Source organism: Drosophila suzukii, assembly GCF_043229965.1.
Source record: "Drosophila suzukii chromosome 2 unlocalized genomic scaffold, CBGP_Dsuzu_IsoJpt1.0 scf_2c, whole genome shotgun sequence".
In the NCBI taxonomy this organism is placed as follows: Eukaryota; Metazoa; Arthropoda; class Insecta; order Diptera; family Drosophilidae; genus Drosophila; species Drosophila suzukii.
This window is the reverse complement of record NW_027255896.1, coordinates 8,760,996-8,788,130: the sequence shown is the minus strand read 5'-3', so window position 1 is coordinate 8,788,130 and position 27,135 is coordinate 8,760,996. Positions and strand designations below refer to the sequence as shown.

Genomic DNA, 27,135 nt, shown 5'->3' with positions numbered 1-27,135 from the left:
GTTATTAAGAAGAATTAATTTTATCGTTTCGGAGTTAAGTGACCTCTCGTTGTCACAGTAAATGATTTTTGTGTTTGGAAAAAAAATTTATTACATTTAATACTGGGGCTTTTACATCCACCATGGCCCTTGAGGTTATTTTCTGCACTATAGCGAATTTGGAAAATTTGTCAATACATGTCAGAAAAAGATTTCCATCCGTTGAGAATATGTCGATCTGAAGAAGGGTATTGGTGCGTAAGAGGGTATTGGTGTTTGTCCGACCGTCTGTTTGGTGGGGTGGCGGCTGTACTTGGCCATGGAACAAGTTTTACAATTTAAAGTAACTTCTGATGCTAGCCTGAGCATTTTTGGAAAGAAATAGTCCCGTAAAATCTGTTTTACATTTTCCTGAGCAGCACGGTGGGCTCTATTATGCTCAGTAACTATGATTTCTTTTTGTTCGGTTTTATCTGTTATGTCCTGTAAAAAGGTTTTTGAATACTTAAATGTTGTGCCTGGGAATAACTCGATTATCTCATGCTGAACAAAAGCTAGGACTGGGAGGGAGCAATGTGTCGCATTTACTACCTCCGGATTGACTACATCTTGAATCGTTTTAATCAGGCTACTACGGTCTGAGAACTTTATTATGTGTCTCATTTTGGTTTTAAATAAGATAAAGTTATCTACAGACGAACTGTTTCCTTCCTCGATTATGATCTGATTTCGGAAGCAGTTGACCGGGTTGTCGGTCGTGTCAATGGTGTAAGAAAGCGATTGTTCGCTATGCATCGTAGCCGCGTCCGATTCTGGGGTGTCTTGTAAGGCGTTTATATTTTGGCAAGACAACGCGTCCGCTACAAGGTTTTCTTTGCCTGGGTTGTAATTTACTTTTGCTCCATGATCATCGATAATACCTTTCCAGCGTTTGAGTTTCGCATTGGGATTTTTATCTGACACAGCGAACGTTAACGGCTGGTGGTCGGTATAAATGTGTAAATCTTTTATTCCGTATAAGTAGTTGCAGAGGCTTTTTAGGGACCCGTTCGTTTGTTGCGAAGTTTTTTTCGTTATCACGTAACGTCCGAGACATCATGGTAATGGGGCGTCCCCCTTGGGATAATACCGCCCCCAGACCGAGACCTGAAGCGTCCGTAGTTAAATCGAACGGCTTCGTAAAGTCAGGGTATGACAATAGGACATCTTCTGATGCTAGGATTTCTCTTAACTTATGAAATGCGTCCCTCTGTTTTTTGGGTCACCCTCATGCCTGCATGTAAGAGTTTCTCGAGAACCCAGTGGATATCTTTAACATGGTCCTCTTTTGTCTGAGAAAAAATTATTACATCGTCAACATACACGTAGCATGTCTTTAAAATTTTTTTCTCGTAATACGTCATCAATAGCCCTTTGAAAAATGTTCGGAGCATTTTTTAGGCCGAACGGCAGTCTAAAAAATTCATACTTACCGTTATTTATTGAGAAAGCTGTTTTTTCCCTATGCCTTTCCGCCAGTTCTATCTGGTGGAAGCCTGATTTAAGATCAAGTGTTGTAAAAAATTTAGATTTGCCCATATTTGACAATATGGTCGAAATCGCGGGAATAGGGTATCTGTCGTCGACTGTTTTCTGGTTTAATTTTCTGAAATCAATAACTAGTCGCTTCTTTTTTAACCCATTTTGGTCGGTTCCCTTTTTGTCGTCGACCCAAGTGGGATTGTTGTATGGTGATCTAGACGGCCTTACGATGCCGTCCGCTAGAAGTTGTTTAACCTCTGCGTTCACAAATTCTGTCACGCCCATGGGGTGCGGGTATGATTTAGAGTACACCGGTTCCCCATCTGTTTTTATTGTGGCTATGGTGCTTATGTTGAAAGGTAGAGCTTCGTCTGGGTCAGCGAAGGCTCTAGATTTGTTTTAATCATTGCGTCAAAAACGGATTTTATTGCATGTGGGACACTTTCGTCATCAATTTTGATGAAATTAACGTTTTCCGATTTGGTTAATTGAAGCTTTTCTGTTGCGTTGCCAGCTTGCAACATATTTTTAGTGAAATCGAGCTTCGCATTTACTTGTTTAAGTAAGTCGAGCCCGATTATCCCGTCGAATCCCTTAAGAGCATTTAAGAGGAAGAAACGAGACTTAACTTGAAAAATTGAAATTAAGCATTTTTTTGTAATTTGTGCGTGGCCATGAATTGACTTAACACTAAATGGGGTTTCTACTTCCACGACGCCCTTAAGCATCGGGAGGGGTGCAATGTAATTTTTTGAAGTTCCGGTATCAATTAACAGTTTAACTTCCCGCCCTGCTAGCCTTCGTGTAATGTACGGGAGCAGGGATTTTATTCTAAAAAATTGCAAGTATCATCCGTATCTAAGTCATCTTCAATCTCCGTAGCATACGCTTGGGCGACAGAATCGTATTCTTCCTCCGTGAGTTTTTCCTCTGGAAGGTAGTTAATTTTCTGTTGGCTCCGTGTCGACTGCCCTTTTCGCCAATTTGTGGACTGTCTGAATTGCGAGAGAGTATCCACATCCATTGGCTCCGGTGCGGGCCTGGCCTGACTATTTCCTGAATAAGGGCTTGGCTTTTGTTTGAAAGAGGGAGTTTTATTATTACCCCAGTTTTGATTTTTCACAAAGTAAGGGTTTTTTTTATTGCCCCCGTACTTTGATTTTGTTCACGATTAGGGGAATCTGACCGTTGTGAGAAATTTTTCCACGAAGGTGGTCGATAATTATTTGCTTTATTTGTTTTTTCTTCAGCATGTCGGGCGAAGCTGGCCACAAATATGCTCCTATCGTTGGTTGATTCATCTTCTTGAGCTAGGGCTAACGCTGTTGGTAGATCCCGCGGTTGTGCTGGGAAAACGGCTACTTTTAATGATTTTTTCAAACCAGAGACGAACGCATGGAGTGCGTCTTCCCTAAATTTCTCATTTAATACAGACGCTGAGGCTGCGTCATGCGTCATTACTATTTTATTTGTAAGAAGTGTTAGCTTTTTTTCGACCTCATAGTAGTACTTAAGAAGTGGTAGATCCCCTTGCTTTGACAGGCTTAGTTCTTGTTGTATCACGTGCGTTGGAGTTTTGTCTGCGTATGTAAAGTCGAGACGTGCCAAGATGGCGTGAAAATTTAGCACTGTATTAAATGAAGCTTGATAATGCCGACTGCTGCCATTAAAGCGCTCGAAGACCTTATAGGCCGCAATGGCTGCCTGTCTCCAGGATATGTATGTCTCCTGCTTCCCATCGAATTTGGAAACCGATTTTATAATGTCTAGAGGCTCATTACACTCTACCCCTGGTGTGATAATGATTTCCTTAAATGTCTCGATTTTTGGAGCTTTCACTTTTAGCCTATCCAACTCCCTTACAATGGTACCTAACTTGTCATCGAACAGCCTTTGCTGTCTTTCTAAGGCCGCGTTTATAGCTGCCTCCATACTTGCGATTTGTTCGGCCTGCATTTCCTGCGAATGGGTTTCTACCCGTTCGGGGCTTTCTAGAACACTTTTTTTTAAAACAATTTGACTTCTGCTAGTTGATGGGGTGCAAGCCTCCTCTTGATTTTTTTTTTTTTATTTACTTTGGTTGCTAATAATCGCTTATATTCTTCTATTATTTCATCTCCCGACGAGCTGGAGTCGTCATTTCTGTACATGAGCTTTAATAAGAGCAAGGGGTTTCTTTTTTATTTTCGAGAGAAACCCGTTTTTTTGGTTGTGGGTACAAAATCGGAAAAACATTTAAATCAGTTTTTTTGTATTATTACGTTGTTTTAAACACGCAATATTAGTTAAAAGACGTAAAAATTTTAAGACGAAAAAACAAAATTTGTTGTTGTTTTTTATTTTTTAAATTTATAACACAATTTATAATACTTTTTAAAGTAAACAAAAATTTATTTGTATTGTTTAATATTTAAAGTAAAATATTTATTTCCAGAAATTCTGGGAGGGGAAAAAAATTCCCAGTGTAGTTTTTACAAATGATTAAGGCACGAGTAAGATTTTTTATTTTACCATATTTTTTATAAGTACTTTTTAATTTGGGAGAAAATTATTTCTCTCAGTGTAGACAGACACCAGAAAATTCTAGAGATTCTTTCCCTAAACTTTAGGGTTTTTGTACCTGCAGAATTGTACTCACAGACCGTTTATACATATTTTATATTTCTTTCTGTTTTCTACAGAGAATTTTGCGAATAATCAAAACAGCCTACTTACATATTTTTTTGTTAGTGCAGCTGGTGTATTCCGATCTCTCGAGCGGGGCGTGGGTGCTGGTTGCTGGCAGCGACTACGGCTGACGATTGCTATCCCTCGTGCGGGGCGAGGGGGCTGGTTGCTAGCGGCGACTACTGCTGACGATTGCTATCCCTCGTGCGGGGCGAGGGGCTGGTTGGTAGCGGCTACTACTGCTGACGATTGCTATCCCTCGTGCGTGGCGAGGGGGCTGGTTGTTGGCGGCGACTGTTGCTGACGATCCTTATCCCTTGTGCGGGGCGAGGGGTAAAAAGCTGCGACTTCCAACGGCGACTGCAACTGCGACCTGCGACGACTGTTTTTTCCAACTTTATTGATTTTAACTGATTTTCGATTTTAACAGATTTTTCGTGCGAGTGAGGGCTTATTTTTTATTTTGTAAGATTCTTGCTCACTTTTCTCACACTTTTTTTTTTTGATTTTAACTGATTTTTCGTTTGGCTGTTTATTTCTCTCGCTCACTTTTTCCACACTTTTTTTTGATTTCAACTGATTTTTCGTGCGAGTGAGGGTTTATTTCTCCTTTTTTTTTGTAAGATTCTCGCTCACTTTTTTCACACTCTTTTTCTTTGATTTTAACTGATTTTTCGTTCGGGTAAGGGTTTTTTTTGAAAATTCTCGCTCACTTTTTATGAAACTTTTTTTTTTTTAATTGAACTGACTACTTTCGGTTGGGGTCCAGAGGTCCGACTTTCCGGGGTATATAGTGGTATAGTAAAACTTCGCGCGTTTTCTTCCGAGTTGGGCTTTATTATACTTTGGCTTTATTTTTAATTTCTTGATTAGTTAACTTTTATTATTATTTTTTTTAGTGGTGGGTTCCTTTTTTTCACGTTAGGGCGCCAATTATTTTATTCCGATTCCTCCCAGCCTGTTTAGGCAAATAAGAAGAAGAGGTGTTTAATTTTATTTATTTATTATTCCTAAGCCTGTTTAGGCAAAGGATAGATACTTTTACAGTGAGTTAATTAACACAGCTATGGCTGTGGAGTACCAATTAAGAGTCCGATCCGGCCACAGCTTGAGGCCCTTGCTTGGCGGCAGCGTCGTCGCCAAAATGCAAGGTCAGCATTTGGTATCCGGCGATCATCCGCTGAGCGCGTGTTCCCCGCACTGCCGCTGGAGTGCCGGGTCAGCACTGCTAGTAACGCAGATGCAACAGCGTATAGTGCCCAAGAATATAACCAAAACTACATTTCTATAACTGAAAGACCATTTAACTACTTCTCCCGACAGATCGAACTTATTAAAGGAAACGAAGATACAACAGAAATAACACACTACTTTCATAAATTAAAAATCAAAATTATTTATAAAGAAATGACAGAAACTTCAGCGAAGGAAATAATTAAAGAATATTTATGCACTAAAAAGAGCGCAGTTTATTTCCATAATGACTCAGATTTCCTCACATTCCAAAAAGCCTACATAGAAATTATAAATGCAAACCACTTAACAAAATTAGTAAGATGTACAGCCAGACTCGAAGACATATTGACATATACAGACTTTAAAGAAACAATTTTGAAAAGACATAAGGAACTATTACATCCAGGAATCGAAAAAACTACTAAGTGGTTTAGAGAAAAATATTATTTCCCTGATTACCAAAAGTTAATTTAAAATATAATAAGTGAATGTGAAATTTGTAACATCGCTAAAACAAATCACAGAAATACTAAACTGACATTTGAACTTACCCCAGAAATTAAAAATATAAGAGAACAATTTGTTATGGATTTTTACATGGTAGGTAACCAACCATTTTTATCGTGTATCGATGTATATTCAAAATTTGCTACCCTAGTAGAAGTCACAGGTAGAGACTGGTTAGAAGCCAAAAGAGCTATTTTGAAAGTTTTCAATAAAATGGGAAAACCACAAGAAATCAAAGCTGAGAAACCAAATCAAGATGACATATTTATATATGCAGGAACTCCCGACTACGATACACAAGAAAATAAAATGAATAGAATAGAATAGAACGAAATTAAACGAGAAACGTCAGGACTATGAAAAAGATCCTCTAGTGAAATTCAAGACTACAAATCCATTTAAAAAGACAGGAACCTTGAAGAAAGTAGATGAAAAACATTTTGAAGAAACAAATAGAGGAAGAAAGATTGTTCATTATAAATCAAAGTTCAAAAAGAAGAAGAAAATAAATAAAAGTAAATATGATGATAATTCCAGGCAAACAGAAGGAAATGAACGGACTCAGGAACAACTCGGTGAAAACAATAATTTTCTCTATAATATTAGCAACTGTAATTCAACTGAGAATTGAAGAAAGTATTGAAATAAATCCCATAAAGGCACAAAACGGATATCTTGTATTTAAAACAGGATCAACCGAAATCCCAACTAATTATGAATACCATTACTTAAGCGTAAATATAACAAAAACCGAACAAACATTTCAAGATCTTTTAAAAGAAGCCGATGAATTCAATGATGTTATCCAAATCAGATATTTAGTAGAAAAACTTAAAAGAGAAATCAATGGAATTACAATAGCAAAACGTAGTAAGAGAGGTCTATTCAATATCGTAGGAAAAGTTTACAAATATCTACTCGGAACCTTAGATCAAGAGGATAAAGATAAGATGGAACAGAAAATCAATAACACTAGCGTTCAAAATACGGACTTAAATATGATTATCGATGTCATAAATAACGGAGTCGAAATAACTAACAAATTAAAAGAAAAAGGAGAAAGAGATCAGCAAGTCAGCGTTTTAATATTTAACTTACAACACTTTACAGAATATGTAGAAGATATCGAATTAGGAATGTCCCAAGATTGGGACTATTTAATCCAAAATTACTAAAACACGATTATTTGAAAAATATGAACCCTGAGAAATTGTTGAGAATCAAATCATCAACTTGGCTTAAAACAGACACAAATGAAATTTTGAGTATTTCCCACATTCCTTCAGAGATAGTCAAATCTCCCGTTTTTGAAATTATTCCTTATCCCGATGAAAATAACAATATTTTATCAGAAAATATACTTGATAAATATTTCATACATGAAGATAAATTATTTAATAAAGAAACAGGAAAAATTGCAATTAGTGATTGTATAAATAGAAGTGATTGTATAAATAGAATAATTAGACAGGAAAACACTGAATGCAAATATACGAAAACTTACAAAAATTTCCAATTTAATTTTGTTGAACCCAATATTTTATTGACATGGAATATCCTCAAAACATTGCTGAATCAAAATTGTATTAATAAAGAAATTTCTATAGTCGGAAGTAACCTCATTAAAATCCTTATTTGTTCAATAAAATTAGATGAATACACTCTTTCAAATTCAATGTTAGATTATACACAGAGTGTTTACATAAATAATAATGTAACAAAATTAGAACCATTGTCTTACATTCAAACAAAAGAGATAAGAGTCACATACAAAATATTATAATGTATTTCAAACAATTACTTTAACAGCCTTTGTAATCATTATTATAAGCAGTATAAATTTAAGAGCATACCAAGAAAACTTATTGTAAAATATATAAAACCAAAGGAAGAAACACCAAAAAGTACAGAAATTGTAAACGATCTACCCAATCAAATTAACATAGAAGAAAATATAATGTTATACCCAAGATTATCGACCTGAGGACAGGCCAAATTCATCGGATGGGGGAGTGACATATCCATAGTACCACATACTCCTATGTACATGTCCACACACCCACACATACATGCACACATTATGCAGTCACCCTCGAGACACCCTTTAAGAAGTAAGAATCCAAATTTAATTGTCAGCAAACCAATGGAAAATTACCGAACTAATGGCAAGCCAGAGGAAATTTCCATGAAACAAAAAACCAAACTTTATAGACTAAACAATTAGAACGAGCCGCTGTTCAGACTATCGGCACGTTCCCACGAATCAGGATACTCAGATTTCGGGACCCAAGTCTGGAGTCCAAAGTCTAAATTTAGAGAATCACTCAATTGCAATAAGTCCCACTCACAGAAAGCTCTAAAGCTTAGAACCGAGGTATGACCGTAAATGAAGTAGGAGAGAATGAGTTCAGACTTATCAACAGTAGGTCGGTGTTCTTCCAAATGTCGCCAATCAATTGACTGCCGATGCTAGGTAACGCGCGAAGCACGTGATGCATTTTCGAAGGATTGTTCGGACGGCTTGTCTTCCATTTGGAATCCAGAACTTGTACCTCGTGTGGGCTAGAGTAAGATGAGCGCCGCCATGCAGGGTAGCTTGTTGGGAGTTCTGAATTACCAGCTCTGTAAAGAAATGACGCTGCGGTAAGATGATTGGATGTTTGCGATCGAAAGAAAGGTTGGAATGTGTGAGACGCCCGCGAACGCGTAAGATGCCGTCGTCAAGAAAGGGAGTGAGATTTCTTACGATGCTCTTCGGAGGCAGAAGATTTCCTTCTGGATAAAATGTTGATTTATTTTTAAAGTAATATTTATGTGAACAGCGCCGAATTCAGTATATACTGAAATCTCGATAATGTGGTCAAAGCTTTTTTTTTGGTAGTGTTACCATATAATTTTTTGAGTCCTAGCCAAGCACCAGAGGAGAACGTCTGCAGAACAATATAGTAATCAGTTTGCAATGTAAATCTATCTATCACAATTATCCTAAATAAACATTCATAAACCACTCGAAAGGCTATCATTCACATAGAACATCTACAAAAATTTTAAGAAAAGAAATACAGTTTCTAGGATTATAATAATAATGAAATACATTTTTTAGAGTTATTGCTACATAAATAAGTGGGTATATCTTTGACAGCATACTTAAAGATGTATTTTAAATTCAAATTGAAAGCTTAAGATAGCCAAATATAAAATATTTTATTGAATGTTAATCGTTTTACAGTACTAAAATATTTAATTTTATGAACAAAAGTTTCGTGAGTTTCTCACTGCATTTTCACTGGTAGCCTATATATTTATGAAAATATTAAAAAAATCAGAAATTGCTTTTTTCCTCCTGCAAAAAATAGGTAGTTCAGCTGGAGTCAAGTAGGCAGCCGCAAAATTTGGGTCACCCACCGGCAGTGGAATTATACACACACCCATAAACATATATTTTTTTTGTCGCTCAGTGTTCAGTGCAGCGAAAAATTGACTTGTTTTTTCTCTAGCACACACACTCGGAAAATAAAAAGCACGCATAAGTATTACGTACAACTGAGCCAAGTCAAAAGGTGAGCAGCAAAGCGTTAAAAGAAAATCGTTTTAGTTGCAAGTGAGAGCACAAACACGCGCAAATTGCTTTCCATTTAATGTTGCATACTTTTTGGACTCGCCCGAAATATTATACATATACATATATTTAAAGAGATGACACGCCAAATGTAATAATACATTTTATTCCCTCTGGCTCTGCTTGCATGCAAAGGAGTGCTGTATTTTTCTTGCACATTTAAATATGTGCACACGAAAAGTGCAAAAGTCGGCGCAAATTAATGGGAAATTATAAAAAGGCATGCAAGTGTAAGTGGGCACGGGGATTTGGGTAAGGTGCAGCAGAAAAATCCCCTTGAGCCTTAGATGGAAATTTGTAACTACTACTACGAGGCAGGTAAACAGCAACAGGCAAAATTATAAATGAGTGTGGTGCAGTTGCCTAGAAACCTCCAACTAGCTTAAGCTCAAAATTAATGGGAATGTAATGTCAAGTTTTGTTTACAACAGCTAGCTGTAGCCTTAGTTTGTTGATTAAGATTAGTTCAAGCACGATGCTTAAATCATTAAATAGCGATAATAGTCTTAAGTGAGCTAATGCGAATTTGCGTGCTAGACTTTTTGAAGTTCAGGCGTAGTTAAATTATATTTAGGATTATAGTACACAAAAATAAATATTTTCTAAAAATGGTACAAATAAAAGCTGTATTTTGAATTCAAAATCTCATATTAAGTATTATTGTTAACAAAATACAAAAACAAAATGTTCAATACAAAATATATAAATAAATAATTAAATCAAAATATTATTTATTTTGGTATTCAAAATTTACTTTAAATATTTTACGTCGTTAAAAACAAGAGGTGCATATTAAATTCTAGTTTGAATATTAAAATTGATCATGAAACCATTGGATTAACTAGGTTTTTTTATGAGTGTAGTTATACAGAATCGATAAAAATTTTTATAAATCTTTAAATCATTAAAACATCACATATTCTTAACGTTTGGAAACAATTTGTATAATTGCCTGTGTTTTTAGTTTACTATTATGAATTTATTATTCCCATTTCTCTCTGTTCTCTTAGAAAATCGTCACAGTTTTGCATGAAAAATACTTCATCAAAGTATTTCATCAACTTTGATGAGCTGTGAGCCAATTTCATTAGTCATTAGGTCCTCTGCTCTCCCCCTAGATACTTCAGACTCTTAGTGAGACAATGGAAACGAAGCTTGGAACCACATTTGCATGCCCGCAGACAAGTAACTTTTAAATTATCCGATGGCAAGGAAATGAAAACTTGTGCCCCTTGCCTGGTTCCAATATGCAAACATTGGCAAAACGCAGGCCAATAAGCAGCTCACATGTGTCCATGTATTTTCTACATACATATATAGGAAGGGACCATATAGCAGATGTATAAATCGAGCAAATCAAAAGTAAACAGACACAAGGAGCAACGACAAACAACAAAGGCTTCTAATGGCAGGCAGGCAGGCATTTCAGACAGACATTTCCCTCTCGATCCTGTTGCTCCTTCTGTTGCGAAAAAGGAGGGAATGACAGTTTGTATTTTATTTGCATATATTGTAACAGTTTTTCCCTACACTCTGGATACATTTCGCATATATACGACGACGAAAGAGCAGAACGATTCTGGTGCACAGATGAGCGCTTACATTAGTGCGATGCGATGGATGTGAATGCTGGAGGAAATGCAAAATAAATATATCTAAATAAGTAGGTATATGAAAAGATTTTCCTGAGAATAGTATCCGTTGACAACAAGCACTCTACACTCTACAGACTCGTATCATTTTAAGCCAGGCTCAATTTAAGCTGCACAATTTGTTGAGCGACAGCGAGTGGAATATTATCAACATGCCTGCATTTCCATGTCAATTAGTTGCAATTCCCCACAGCTGGCTGATGGGAACTTTATTGACAAGTTTGTGGCTTGTACTATTTTCACGACGCAGCGAAGTGCATTGTCCAGTTCCTCCGGCGACAGCTGACTGTAAGATCTGGTTTTCTTCGATTGAGTGTTGTGACAAAAGCGCAGTATGTATGCTATGACTCGAACGAGTTTGGTGTAAGTCGAAAACCGCTCAATGATATTAATGTCTACTTGGGTGGTGCTTGCGATCGTTCTCGGAATGTAGGTGTGCCATTGTGACTTCCTTTATAATTAATTTTGCTGAAATGAGAATAGGAGCGATTAATCCTAAGGGGTCCAAAAGTCTGGCGATGCTCGAAAGAATTTCTCTTTTGGTTGAACCCGTGGGAATGCTCGCTTGCAATTTGTAGGTGAAACAGTCTTGGTTAGATAACCCATGCATTCCTAAGGTTTTGACTGTATCAGAGCTTTCCCAGCTTCGTGAAGTTTGATTGCATCGGTTTGATGAAGGAATGCTGTCTAGGAGCGCTATGTCGTTGCTAGACCATTTTCTTAATTCCATATTTGCGGATTTTAGAGCGTTCTGTATTTGTAAGCTCTTGTTTTGTGCTGCTGAGATCGTGTGATCACCAGAAAGAATATCGTCGACGTAGATTTCGTGCTTTAAGACCTCTTCCGCCAATGGATAATTTTCGCGTTCATCTTCTGCAAGTTGACGAACGACTCTGATGGCGGTGAGTGGTGCAGAAGCGATCCCGAAAGTTACAGTTGACAGACAGTATTCCTTGATGTTTCCATCCGCCGCCCGCCATAAAATCCGCTGGTACTGCGTGTCGTCTGGATGTACGTCGATGCAACGGTACATGCGCTGGATGTCGGCGGTGAAAACATGTCTGTACTGTCTCCAATTCAGCAACACTGCAGGGAGATCATTTTGTAGAGTGGGTCCTACGGTCAATACATCGTTTAGAGATCGACCGTTTGAGGTCTTTGCCGATGCGTCGAATACAATGCGCTGTTTGGTGGTGAGACTGTCCTCTTTATAGACAGCGTGATGAGGAAGAACGCAGGATTCAACCCGACCGGTTTTTGTGGAGGTACTGACTGTTGATCTCTAACTAGAGACTGCTGGTGTGATTTGTCCCCAATTCAAAATATTCTTCGATTCCCTCCTTGTAGCGAATCCATTTGTCTGGATCCCGTTGATAACGCCGCTCTAATTGTAGGAACCTGCTTAAAGCGATTTGATGCGATTTTCCTAGGGCCATTGTGGAATCGAAATGCCATTTGAAAGGTCGTCTTACCATAAAACTACCGTTTGGTTGACGCGTGTGCGTTTCCTTAAAGAAGGATTCACACCACCGCTCTTCGTCGGAGTGAAGTGATCGGCTTGGGACAGGTTCTATTTCGCAGAAATTCTTCAAAAGCGATTCCGTATCTAGGGCGGTTTGATGACAGCGAATATGATATGTGTGGATTGAATCCTGGAACTTGCCGAGTATCATGCAACCTACGTGAAAATTTTGTGCAATGGGTTCGTCTGGATTTCCGATTCGGGTTCCCGGAAGGACAAGACTCGCCATGAGGTCGGCTCCGATGATGAGATCTATGCGCTTCGAGCGATAGTATAGAGGATCCGAGAGCTGGAGTCCGTTAATGTTTTTCCAATTTTGAGGCGAGAACGACTGGTTTGGTAGAGGTGAGGTCAGCGAGTTCAGAACGTACGCAGAGTCGACATCTAGATTGAACGTTGGGTTTAGCGACGTTCGGATGCAGCATCTTGCCGTAAAGTTGCATCGTTGACCAGTAGTTTGGCCGACGTCGGCGATCGAAGCGCGGATTCTGCATCGCGGAAGCTGGAGAGCTTGGACGGTATGCTCTGAGATTATTGTAGCTTCCGACCCCTGATCGATGAGGGCAGTTATTGATGCTTGAGCGCCGCTCTGGGGGTGGCAAACAATAATCCGTGCGGTAGCTAATAGGATATTCTGTGGCGTTGCGTGGGAGGCTGTGGAAGAATAACATTGGAGGTTTGGATTAGCAAGGGGGCTAACTGGTGAGGTGTCGGTATTCATAATCGGAGCGATATGTGGTTGACTGGATGATACGGTCGGCGAGTAAGGTTGGGATGCTTGAGTTATGCTTGGCGCCACTGCCGGATGAAGTAGAGAATGCTGGCGTTGTCCACAGTGGTAGCAATTCTTTACACTTGAACACCGGGCAAGCATGTGCGATTTGCTCAGGCAGTTGAGGCATAGGTTTGACTTACTCACGACCTCCTTAGGAATCGCGGACATCGACGAAGGATATGAATACCATTGCAGTGTGGGCAACGAAGCACAGGGGGGCTTGGTTGCGCGTGGGTGTTATAAACCGAGATACGTTTTGTGGTGTGATGATCCACTGATGATCCAGATTTGTTGGTGCCCGAACAGTTTCTATTTTCAATGGCGTCCAGGGTGATTAACCGGGGTTTGAGAAACTGTTCGAGATCCTTGTACGAGGGAATGTGGGTTTGACTGCCGAGATGATGTTCCCAGGCGGAGTGCGTTTCTTTCGGTAATTTTGCAGTCGTTTAATGGGCGAGCCAGTGATCCCCGTCCTGCAGTGACGCGTTGAGGGTGTTACAGGCGGCTGCGCAGACGTTGACTGCACTGATCATAGATCGAATAACATCGGCTTCTCCTTGCCTAGGCTTGGCAACTGGTACAACACGTTCATGTGATTGGAGAAGACCTCGCGGGGATTGTTATAGCGCTGAATTAGTGTGTCCCATGCCACCGTATAGTTAGCGGCCGTCAAAGGAATTTGACGAATATCGCCATCTCGACCAGCTGGCAGAGATTCCTTGAGGAAATGAAACCGTTGAATATTGTCCAGCCGCTCATTTTGATGAATTAACCGAGTGAAGGCGTCATAATATCCTGGCCAGTCCACGCAGTTTCCGCTAAACTTGGGCACTGGCAGTTGTGGCATGTGGACACGTGCGTCGGCAACCGTCGACACGGCGGTTGGTGCCGAGGCTGAGGACGGCGTCACTGGGAACTTTATTCGTTGGCCTTCAGCTACAAGGCAATAAGTTTCCATGTACAGATCCTCAAAACTGACGGCGATCTTATTGGCGTAATAGTCCGATTTGGCCTATCCCTCGGTGCAGATGATTACTTGATGGGTGGTCTCAAAGGCTGCGTTTAAACTCTCCATTTGCTGCAGGCGCTTCATATAATAGCTTTCAGTTTTTCGAGACGCGGAATTCTTCTTATAGTTCTGCTGCAGACGTGTTAGACTTTGAAGGCGCTCCTTTTGAAGTGTAATAAAACCTGCTAAGGTCGGATCATCAGCTTCGTGGTCAGACATTTTATGAGAATTTTTACCAAATTGTTTTGAACCTAGCTAGCTCTGCTTGATAAATCAAAAAAGGCACCCGTACTCACGTGATCTTTCCCTTCTGCTTACGACTGAATTTACATAACGTTGACTACAGCTAGAGCGCAGGCTGTACTGTTTTCCGAATCCGTTTTGAGTAGGAGATTTTTCTGGTTGCGAAATGATAACGGGCCTTCTTGTGTGTGTGTGTGTAGAAGCGCTGTCAGCCGTCCGGGTGTGTTGGTATTGATGACTGTGCTCTGTCGGTGTGAGAGCACGTGTTGGGGGCACAAACGGAGACGATCGCAATTTGTGTTAGATGGCGTGATTGGTGTTAGGCGTTATAACTAACAAATGAAAGATCCAACTGAGATTTTTCAACTTCAAGCAAGAGTCTCCTCATGGGCCACCATGTTAAGTTGTGACGCCGTGCCGAAAATGCTATGTACGGCTGTCATAGTACGAGGGGCTCTTGGGGGTAGGTACGACTGAAGTTCAAAGATAACAGCTTAGTCTTTATTCATTAGCTTATAATGCGTACACTTCACTCTTGATCATTAATTAACTTTACAAATGAAAATGGGTAGCAATGGACCGAAAGTAAAAGCAGCCGATGTTGTTCCCGTCGCTGAAGCTCGTAGTTCTCTCCTTCTTCCCCCAAGCTCTGTAGAGTTGCCAGATGTCCTGACCTTCGTCTTCAGTTGGCAGGGCTACCAGCTGTGTATACGAACCAAGTACCGTGGGACTGAACACTTATGGTGCAGAGATTTAATTATATATATATATACAATTTTGAAAACCACGTAGATAGACAGAAATAAACAAATTAATAATACCATAAAATTACATAAATACAATATGCTATATAAAATGAATTATTTTTTCTAACCTTTTACAATTTTTACAATTTATATATTTAATTATATTACCTACTACAAGCTTTACTTAAAACAAGAAAGGAAGTTAGCTTCGGCAAGCCGAAGTTTCTATACCCTTGCAGTAATAATTATTAAATTTAAAAGTACAAAAAATGATATTCCCAATAGTATAAGATAAAATGTCAAGAAACACCGAAGCTATAATTTGTTTCATATAATTTTCCCACCAGTTTTCCGATCGTTCCTATGGCAGGTATATGATATAGTCGTCCGATTTTGATAAAATTAAATTCGAAACTTAGGTTAGGTTAGGTAGGAGTGGTTGGAGATTAATATTAATCCCCTCACTTAGGCCACAATGTTCCCCTTGTGATACCACATGATCTCTGAAAGATCCGTTTCCCTAGCTCATGGGCTATCTGCTTTCGCGAAGTATTCTGTTCTTCTTAGGAAACATAATAGTTTTTGGATGCTTACGTCCTGAATGGCCGCAAGGTTCGGAAGTGTGTAGCTACCTAGGGTTTGAAAGCGCTTTAGGTTATGCGCTGGGCAGAAGCATAGGAGGTGTTCGATGCTCTTCTCTTCTTTTCCTCTATCTGTTTACAGCTGCGGCAGAAGTCGTGGTTACTTAGTCTTAGCCTTAGCGCATGAGTCCCTATAAGACATTGGCCCGTGAGGGCATTTAGGAGAGTAGAGATGTCCTCCCTGCTACATTGTAGGAGAGTTTTTGTTCTTTTCGAGTTGTAGTTTGACCATGTGAGTCTAGAATTGTGGCATGTTGAGATTGAGTTCCAAAGGTTGTTGGAAAGTGTATACAATCTCTGCCTGAGATGGAGCTTGCAGGTAGCCATGGGCATACCTACCGTGTCCTTATCACTAAGGATATCGGCGGTTGTCCCCTGTCTTGCTAGCTCGTCTGCTATGCAGTTGCCCTCAATATTGCGGTGTCCAGGCACCCAGATGAGGTTGATTCTCAGATGAGTGGCCATCTCGTTAGGAGATTTGCGTTCGTTGTGTAGGAGTCGAGGGCCCTGAGGGCTGCTTGACTATCCGAGAAGATGAAGATATCTATGTCTTGATGTAGAGACGTGTTCAGGATGGTAATGGCTTCCTGAATTGCCATGACTTCCGCTTGGAAAACACTACAGTGGTCTGGTCGGAATGAGGCTTTTATGTCTAGTTCGGGGGAAAAGACTCCCCCACCTGTTTAGGAGTTAAGCTTGGATCCGTCTGTGTATATGTTGACGGCGTTTACGAATTGATGTGGGAGGTTGTCCCAGTCTAAACGGGTGGGTATATAGATCTTGTATCTTCTTTCGAAGTTGACTATGGGTGGGACGTAGTCTGTATTACGTGGTAGGGGTGAATGTTTTGATAGGATATTGGAGTGACCCGTGGAGCCTGTTGTCCATGCCGCTGCTTCGCGGAGCCTTAGCGCTGTTGCAGATGCCCAGCTTTTGGCAAGTAGGTCCAGGGGTTGGAGATCGAGAATTGTGTTTAGTGCCTCAGTGGCGGTAGTGCGAAGCGCCCCACTGATGCAGAGCTCTGCGCTTCTTTGGATCTTGTGAAGGATCCGGAGGTTGCAGTTCTTATCTAGAGAAGGCCACCAAACGATGTTTCCTTAGAGGAGAATGGGCCTGACTATTGCAGTGTATAGCCAGTGAACTATCATGGGGGAGAAACCCCACTTCCTCCCTATGTCTTTTTTACAAGCGAAGAGGGCTATGGCCGCTTTGCGTATGCGATCTAGGATGTTATCTGTCCAGTGGAGCTTTTTGTCAGGGATGACACCTAGGTATTTTGCTTGGTTGCTTAAGGTTAGGCGCGTTTGGTGTAGTTTTGGCGGAACTAGAATTGGTACCTTATACTTTCTTGTAAAGAGAACTAGTTCGTCCACCGGGGGAGGGTGGATAAGTCTGTCTTCATTAGATTGCAAAGGGTTTGCGGGAATTTGCCCTGCAGTAGGATAACCACGACATCCGCGTAGGCTACCACTTTTGTGCCCGCCTCTTCTAGAAGTGAAAGCAGTTTGTTGACCTCTAAAACCCATAGAAGAGGTGAGAGTACGCCCCCTTGTGGGGTTCCTCTGCTGACATTCCTGGTCGAGTGGGCCGATCCCATAGTGGAGTACACTACTCTGCTGGTTAGCATGGTGTGTATGAGTCCCACTATGGGCCGCTCAATGCCCAGTTCAGTGAGAGCACCAGTAATCGCCGTTAAGGTGACGTTGTTAAAGGCGCCTTCTATGTCTAGAAACGCTGCAAGAGAGTATTCCATATTGCGGAAACCTCTCTCTATACTGTACACTAGAGAGTGGAGGGCAGTATCTGTTGATCTACCCTTACGGTACGCATGCTGTGCGTCAGAGAGTAGGCTATGGTCGATGGTTAGTCTGATATGGGTGTCAATTAGCCTTTCCAGGGTCTTCAACAAGAAGGAAGAATGACTAATCGGGCGGAAGTTCTTTGGGTTGGTGTGGGAGGGCTTTCCGGCTTTCGGTATAAAAATTACCTAAACGTCCAGCCACCTTGTTGGAATATGGAGCAAGGCAGCCGTGGAAGATGGCTGTCTGCCAGGGAAGGGACATATTTAGTGTCCGTTGTAGCTGGGCCGAGAAGAACCCATCTGGCCTTGGTGATTTGAAGGGCTTAAAAGAGTTGACAGCCCACTGAATGCGGCCAGGGTTTGAAATGTTGTCAATACTCTGGTCGTCTAAGTTCTCCTCTATGTGGAGGTCCTCCACTACATGGGTGTTGTTAGGGAAGTGGGTGTCTAACCGTAGTTCAAGGGTTTCCTGACTGTTTTCCGTCCAGCTGTCAGCATTGGTTTTTAGATAGCCCATGGTTGCTGGAGCTTTTGCTAGAATTCTTCTGACTCTGGTTGCCTCCGCAGTAGATTCTATGCTACTGCAGAAGTTAGCCCAAGCTCTTCGTTTTGATATTCTAATTTCCTTTTTGTATTGGCTTAGTTTTGTATGGTATTAATTCCAGGAGGGTTCGCTATTGTTGTATTTAGCTCTATTGAAGTAAGTTCTACACTCTATTTTAAGGTTCGCCAGGGTTGCGTTCCACCAAGGGGGTTTGTGCTTTGTTTTGACTGTTCTGCTTGGGCAAGCCCTTTTTAAGGCTTCACCGCAGATATCAGTAAAAGTGTTAACTAGGTTATCTAATTCTTGACGGTTGCGTATGTGTGTCGGTGGAGCGTGTAGGTTCCTGTTGAGGAGATTTTTGTAATATCCCAAGTTGGTTAATCTTAGATTAGTGATGTTCTCGGCGGGAGGACAGTCTAGACTTATTGTAAATTCTATGTATCGGTGGTCTGAGAATGAGTGTTCGATCCCCACCTTCCACGCTTCTAGCTGGCTAAGTAGGGGATCAGATATTAGTGTAATGTCTAGTACTTTCCTCCTATTTCTATTGATGAAAGTTGGGTCATTACCCTTGTTGCAGATGAATAGATTTGATTAAAGGAGATAGTCGTAGAGTAACTCACCCCTTTCGTTGGTGTTTGTACTTTCCCATTGTGTGTGGTGTGAGTTAGCGTCCCCACCCAGGATGAGTTCCTTAGATGAGTAAGTGCGTATGAATTGTTGTGTAGTGGTGTTCGGTAGTGGCCCTTCGTGGTCGTGACCCAGATGGAATGATGCTACGGTGTGATGAGTGTGTTCGTTTAGCTCCAGTCTGACCGTGGTGAGGTCGCCTTCGCTAAACTGTGGAATAAGAAATGTATTAAAGTGTGTCTTTGTAAGAATGCAGGTTCTGGTTTTACCCCTATCCTTGGTGTAAAATAGCTTGTATAGGGGGGTTGATAAGCCACAGATGTTGTTACCAAGAATCCATGGCTCTTGAATGGGGACTACGTCTATGTTGCCTGTTGTCAGGCGGGTGAGGAGGGCAGCGGATGCTGCCTTGATGTGGTGCATGTTAATATGCAGAAACTGCACCATCTTTGGGACTGAGGTCGGGCTGGTTACCCTCCGCTTCCTCCGCTATGTCCTGGAGAACAGAGCGCCCTGGTCGGGTTGTGTCCTGGGTGCACAGCTGCTTCAGGCTCTCTGTCAGCTTCGAGTCGGTTGACACGTAGCCGGTGAGGGTGGCCTCTTCATGTTCTAATTCGTCGTCGCTCGGGGGTTCGTACAACGCACAGGTAGCCAGGTTGTCTGCCGCTAACTTATCCGTGTCGTAGATTCGTAGCTGCACCTTATCGAACCCGTAGTTCAGCCGGTATTGTTGGGCTGCGAGGGGTTCCAAGCAGGCCTGCAGGGATCCTACCGCCTGCATCGCTCTGGTCGATGACACCAATGATCTTCCGATCCTTTACCACTTCCGCAAAGGATCTCGACCATGTGCCGCGGTTGGTTACTTTAGCCTTCTTGCTTGCTGGTTGAGCTGTCTCCATCGACCTCTCTCGCTTGTTGCTGTTGCTGGTAGTCATTGCGATGTGGAAGTCTGGGACTACCGCCTTTGCCCAGGCTATGTCCTCTTGGATTTTCAGGTAATCCAATTTTGACGTCTGATCCTCACGTATCGGATTGGTGGCCAGCCGTTTTAGGATCCTAAAAGCTTTCTTTCGTTCAAGAGGTCCTGCCTGGTTAGGTGGTATCCTCTTAAACTCCTTTGCCCTGGTACTCACCACGAGACCGGCTTTTGCGCTCCCCTAAGGTTGGAGTAGCTGGTTAGCCACACCTACGCTGGTGGGAGGCGTGGGCTTGTCGCTATGGCGAGTTGGGCTTAGCCGGCTGCGTTGTTCGCTGGCCTTGGCAGGGGTAGACGTCACGTGGACTGGGGTAGTCGGAGCCGTGATCTTGCTCTTCTTATCGTTGTTGGTTACGACTTCCGACTTTTTGATAGTGTCGGGCTCTTGTTTGGTACAGTCTTTTTTGTTTTTATTTGTTAAATTCTCCATGTTAAATCCCACGAGCTGCGGAGAAGGGACAGGTCCACCCGGGCAGAGATCCGCTGTACCCGGGTAAGGCTGTCTTAGAACAGGCGGTCGCCACTTGCCTGAGCTCACCGTTTGAGACTGAGTTATTTGATTATTAGTCCAGTCCGGGGTGAGATGAGTTGTGTGGGTAGGGAAGAGGTAGGTTCAAAGAGTGTGGGAAGGGTATGTGTGAGCTATTTGTCGGAGGCGGCAGCACAAGCGCGACGTCGGTACTGCTACGGCGCAGATACAAGCTGACTGTCCGGGGCTACTAATTTGCGCTTTGTGTTGGGGGCTTGGCGGTAGCCGGGCCGTGTCCAACTTCCACGCTTATTCGTAGCTACCCTGGAGAACCAGGGCGCTCGCTATCCGCAACCTGCGACCCGTTCGGTAGCCTTCAGCTCGGCGCCCTCCGAGCCATCCCACTAGCTCTTTGACCGAAACTTAGAACTAATTAAAAAATGTTATTTCCAGGCGTAGGAGGTTTTATGTTAAAAAACACCGAAGCTATAATTTGTTTCATATAATTTTCCCACCAATTTTCCGATCGCTCCTATGGCAGCTATATGATATAAATTAAATTCGAAATTCAGAACTAATTTAGAAATGTTATTTCCAAGCTTAGGAGGTTAAATGTAAAAAAACACCAAAAATATAATTTTTAAAATTTTTTTTTCCGATTATTCCTGTGGGAGCTATAAGATATAGTTGTCCGATCCGGCTGGTTCCGACTATAAACGACTATATACCTGCAAAAGAAATAGGGCTTTTGGGAAGGTTTTAGCCCGACAGCTTTATAACTGAAAGACTAGTTTGCGTAGAAACGGACGGACAGACGGGGTCGGAAACGTCTCCTTCACTGCGTTGCAAACTGAAATCAATACACCCTCTGCAAGGGTATAAAAATTCCATCGTGGTGGCTATATGGTGTCTCATAAGTAATGGCAAGAGCTTGTGGAATTTGAGAATCAGAAAATATCCAATCCATTTGTGTTATTGGTTTTGTTGTGGGAGAATCATTCATTGAAAAGAGGCTATAGGCATTCAAATGTTTCTCCAGAATATCAGTCTCTGTGGACCTGCAATCATTAAGATCTCCTAATATTACTACTTTAGTATTATCCATTCTACACACTTTTTCCACGTCAGCTTTAATTTCATTTCGAAATCTTGCAATAGGAAATCCGGAACTCCGATAAACAATTATAAATATATAATATTTAAATGCAATCGATTGATACGTCGCCCTTGTGTTTGTGGACTTCTTTGTCTCAAACAGAAATAATACATTTTGCGAAATGTTTTGTTTAGCATAAATCAGTATTCCGTTCTTCCCAATACAATTCGAACTATTGCTATCTATTTTTTTTATAATGTCGAAATCCCTTAAAGTGTACTCTTCTTGTGGAAGAGTCCAGGTTTCAACAAAACATAAAAAGTTGGGAGAACAAATAATGTTGTCGTTGACAGCATCTTCGCGATGAGCGCGAAGAGATTCAACGATGTTGTATTAAGAGATATCCTCATTTTCATTGACCAAAAATTCATATTGCGTAATCAAAGCCTTTTCCCCTCTTAAACGTGCAAGTTCTACTTGGACATTTGTAGCTCCAAATCTAGTTGGAGGGACAAAGTCTCCTAAAGGGAAAAGACCAGATGCGCTAGTTGCTCTGCTGCAAGCTTCGTACAATGAAGCTCACTTAATGCCTCTTTTAAGATGCCCTGCGACTTTGCTGTAGGCTGCTTCTTGGCTCTTATGGATGGTAATAGCCTCAGCAGGAACAATTGGAAATTGATTTTGATCAATAAAAGAATGTCCCGAATTTCCGCATTGGAATACTCGAGCTGTTTTATAAATTGGAGTCCAGTCTGGGTGATCTATAATCAATGATCACTGATCATATCCTCGAACTTTTGAGCTAGCTTTAGTACCGACAGTGGCATCTGTAAACTTAATCCACAGTCCAGTAACTAATAATGAGCCGTTAACCATACAGTTGTCAATTCGCATTAATTGACCAGTTGCCCCATTTACAAGTCCATCATTTCTGTCAATATTGACGGTCACCATATATTTTGCAATTGTCTTCAGGTGTAAAATATATGGTAGACCCTGAGTTTCAAAGGTCTTCATGTTTTGGGCATGCCTAAAAGTTGATTCTGGACTTCTTTCAGACATATTAGCTGATTTAACAGAAATTCTTCAGTTCTAGTTTGGGCAAGCTTTACGGAGTTGTAATGCTTTACGTCAGCATTAGAACAGAATAAGTGAATTGCGTCGTCAGGAACATCGGTAACTGGAAGAACTATTGTCCTGAAAGCTCAATAAATGCATCTGTCATGTTGGCTTCAGACATATTATTCAAAGCCAAAGCAAAGGCGTGGTAGTCACGTTGCCGCGTTATTTCCGTTAGCTCGAAAAACTTAAAGTTATTCGAAGGGTTAGCTCCTGCCAGAATATTATAGGGATTAGATGCATTTTCTGCGAATATCGAACGATCTCCAACTTTGCTAAGCTGCTACAGATCTCCAAAGACTATTATAGACTTGCCCCTAAAACTTACATCTTGACTCCTAAAATTTGACTAAGTCTTTGATCTAAGTATCCAAGCATTTTTTATCCGACCATCGAGATCTCATCTATAATAATTAATTGGATATGCAAAGCAATGCATTGTATTTAAAGTGTCATTGCTTAAGGGTCTTAAAGGACCAGATGTTTGATTAACAGGAAGGGGGAAAACTGAATGAAGCGTTAGTTCCCTAATCCCAAAAGCTGCTTTTCCAGTAGGAGCACAAAGTAAAAACTTTGCGGAATCTGTTGCCCCAGGAAGTTTATTTGATCGCCAAGTTATAGACTGAAATATTGTAGAAATCAATCTGCTTTTTCCCACTCCGGCCCCTCCACCAACATATTCATAAAATTTTTTGGCTGCAACATTGTGCATTAGGTAGGCGTAATACTGGAGTTGCTTAAAGTTGAAAGACCGGGTAAGCGAGCAAAGGTTATCGTCAGATACCATCGGAGAAAGTCTTTTAAGAGGAAGTTCGCCATCTTCTGGATTATTTGAATCTTTTTCATCTTAGAGTACATTTACGTTTTGTCCGACGTCGAGTACTGCCAAAGTCCTGAACTCCTCATCAAGGTGTTGAGAGGCTGGACCTTCGGGAAGGGGACCGTTTCTTCTCTATCCACATTTTGCAGATCTTGAAGAAGTCTGTCTAACTCCATGTCGTCAAACACATCATACTGCTCTTTATTGCGTTTAATAATTTCAAAATTATTTCTAAATGTGCTTTCATTGTCGTTTGAGTTGAGCATTACGTGCTCTCTAAAATAATCTGATGAAGAAGAGCTTAAACTGAAGCGAACCTACCTAAAAATTGGAGCATATTTTTACACTAAGGGTCCCATCCAGCATTTGGTAACATTGTGCAGCAACGTTATTTTCTTCATCTGCATCAAAGTCGATTGGTTCGTCATATTCTTCGTTCCAGTCCATGGCACAGCCTCTGAGTAGGATTACCATGGCTCCCGCTATCCCGTAAGGCTCTGCTAACTCCTCCGTTCTGCTTATGAACTCTGCTGGATCGCCGGGGCCGTCGTATTCTTCCCTCCAACTTCGAATCATTGTGGCCACTTTATCCCTTTCAGTCCTTGTGGGTTCGTGTGTTGGTGACGGGCTTCTTTGCATTTACCTCCGCATGTCCTCGCACAGTATTCCTGGCTTGACCTCGAACTCTAGTAGATAGGCTTCCAGCTGGGCTTTATTGGTGTTGCTTATCCAGCCTCGAGTTAACTTGCCTCCCATGGCGTTGCGTTGAGGAAGAGTGTAAACGATCTTCCGTGTTTCTACTAGAGGTTATTGTTTTATTGTCTTTAATTTGTTCGGGCGCCACTGAAACGATCCTGTTTCGGGAGACGGCATAGCCCGCCGTGGTCAGGGTTCGAGACAGTAATTTATTTTCTCTATAATGCTCCTCTTACAATGCTAAGAAGTATGCTTATAAGCTTTAATACGTCCCATAATAGGGGTTGAAATCACGACCGTGAAACATCTCGCAAATAGCCGACATATCTCAATTAAGGAAATATTTTCCATTCTCCGTACCTGAATTGGATTTCTTTTTTTGGTTATCATTGCTTTTATTTTTTGAACGTTCTCTTCATTTTGAGACTAACAATAAGTTTACCACTCTTAACATTAAAATTTTACTAACAGTTTACTAAGACTGCATTCTGGTTGCGCGTCCCTCAAGTCGGTCGCTGGGTGGGTAAGACATTGCGACGGAGACGTTATTCGTTGCTCAACCTTGTTAGACCTCTCGCTAGGTGGTTAGAGTGCACAGATAGCTTGGTAAAGTACTTTTCCGCCTGTTCTGCGATCTTTTCATTGACTGGTAGAATGTTTAAGTCACGATATATGTTTTCGTTGCGAACGTACCAGGGTGCCCCGGTGATTGTTCTCAGGATCTTCGACTGAGCTTGCTGGATTATGTCAATATTGCTTTTGCTGGCATTCCCACATAACTGGGTGCCTTACATCCATATAGGTTTTAGTACCGAGTTATATAGCAGGACTTTACATTCAAGGCTAAGGGGAGACCGAGCGTTGATAAGCCAATGAAGGCTGCTGGCTTTTAGCTTTAGCTGTGCCGGCGCCATGTGAGTCATCTGTAGAGGTGTACTCCTAGATACGCCATTTCGTTTGCTTGCGGGAATAGAGTGTTGTTTAACGTGAGCGGCGGGCAGCTTTGCCTGTTCAGGGTAAACGTAACGTGCTTGCATTTTGGTTCGTTCACTTTAGTTCGCCGATCTGATAGCCATTTTTCGACATCGACCAGATGAAGAGTTAGGTGCGCAGTTGCTTGCGTCTTATTGTTAGTGCTTGTCGGGATGCCTGCTGTGTAGAGGACATAAACTCCAGCTCCAATAGTGAAATCGTCAGTTATAGCAGTGTTGCACCTCACAGCCAATTTTCTGTCGTATAGGTAAGACTCTAAAAGCTTGTGGGTGTTGTAGGGGAGCATTGTCTTGATCTAGTACACTAGACCTTCTAGCCAAACTCTATAAAATGCTATTACTCAAGGCCAAAGCAAAAGCGTGGTCGTCACGTTGCCGCATTATTTCCGTTAGCTCGAAAAACTTAAAGTTATTCCAAGGGTTAGGTCCTGCCAGAATGTTATGGGGATTAGATGCATTTTCTGCGAATATCGAACGATCTCAAACTGGGCTAAGTTGCTACAGATCTCCAAACACTATTATAGACTGGCCCCTAAAACTTCATCATACATCTTGACTTCTAAAAATTTTACTAAGTCTTTGATCTAAGTTTCTGTCGTAGAGGTAAGACTCTAAAAGCATGTGGGTGTTGTAGGGGAGCATTGTCTTCTAACCAAACTTGCCTTCTAACCAAACTCAATAAAATGCTTAAGAGACTTTTATAAATATGGGAGTAGAGAACTCTCGTTTTTCGAACGCATTCCGAATTTCTGATGTTTTCCGGTTGACCGGAAGCTGTTTTAATTCTCTATTAGATCGGACTATCCGGACTTTTTATCTGGATGGCAAGTGTTAATAAAAACATTCCCTTCACTTGCCTCAGACAAGAGTTAACCTAAAATGTTGTATGCTGCTTCTTTGGCAGATATTTCTGTAGCGTTAATAAACTTGTTCCCTAAATGCTGCAATTTTGTTTTGACGGAAACACTTCCGTGGCTTATTTCTGTAATTGCTTCTCGAAGCAGTTGCGAAACGCCACGGTTGGATTTATTTACGTAGTTAATTATATAACTACAACAGGCGTAAGCATCTAGAATAAATTGAATATCCATGTTTGCTCTATGCAAGCCTAAAATATTTATATTAAAAGCATTCAGCAACCTATCAGAAAACTGGCGACGAAGAAATAATTGTTGCTTTTTTAAGCTAGACCAAATGGCGAACTTGTACCTCTCATATGAAATTTCAAGATTGATGAGAAAATATTCAAAATTATTAAACATGGCCGCTTCTTCTTCGGAAACAGACTTTAGGAGCTCATTAAATTTTTTAAATATGTCTTAATATTCTTCAACGTTGGGTTCGTTTTCTTCAAATGGATACAAAACCAGAGTTTCAGGCATTGGTGGGTATGGCATATTAAAACGACAGAATTTTTGGCCTCGCAGCTCCCTTAAACATGAAGCGCTGTGCTTATGGCGCTGATATTGGTATTAATGGTAGTAATGAAACGATCAATAAAGCGGGTGACCTCCTCGGCGTTATCGGGCCCTTCTAGCTTTGGGGCATCAGAAAACCAATACATGGACAATAATGGACGAGTCTTAACTCACCAACTATCTCGGAGCTTTTAAATAATTTAATTAATTGTCGGAACCTGTAGTCGAAGTACCGGGAGCACGTAACTGGGTCAGATCGGATTAATCTAGCTTTTTCGACGCTAGAAAGAGCTGCTGCCTCTTCCTCAGTAATGTCTGTGCTATCCAATAAAAGAGATAGAATAACTAAGAGTTCGCTCCATTAAGATTCAGCAGCGGAGAGGGTTATGAAGAATGTAAGCAACCCAAATTGTCTAGTCATGGCTATAACTTTCTTTTTTTCTGCCTCCCAGTGGGC

The 27,135-nt window shown here is 41.2% G+C and overlaps 1 long non-coding RNA gene across 7 annotated transcripts in view; it reads right to left on the bottom strand.

Annotated features, from left to right (window-relative positions):
• LOC139354516 (uncharacterized) overlaps positions 1-27,135 on the bottom strand; it is a 269,094-nt gene that overhangs the window by 224,567 nt on the left and 17,392 nt on the right. Inside the window, exon 3 of one of the 7 annotated variants that reach the window (XR_011605478.1) lies at positions 26,977-26,993. The exons of the other annotated variants lie outside the window; for them this stretch is intronic. This is a non-coding gene — a long non-coding RNA (uncharacterized lncRNA). Of the gene's footprint in view, positions 1-26,976; positions 26,994-27,135 lie in introns of those variants that run through there. 7 annotated transcript variants of the gene reach the window in all.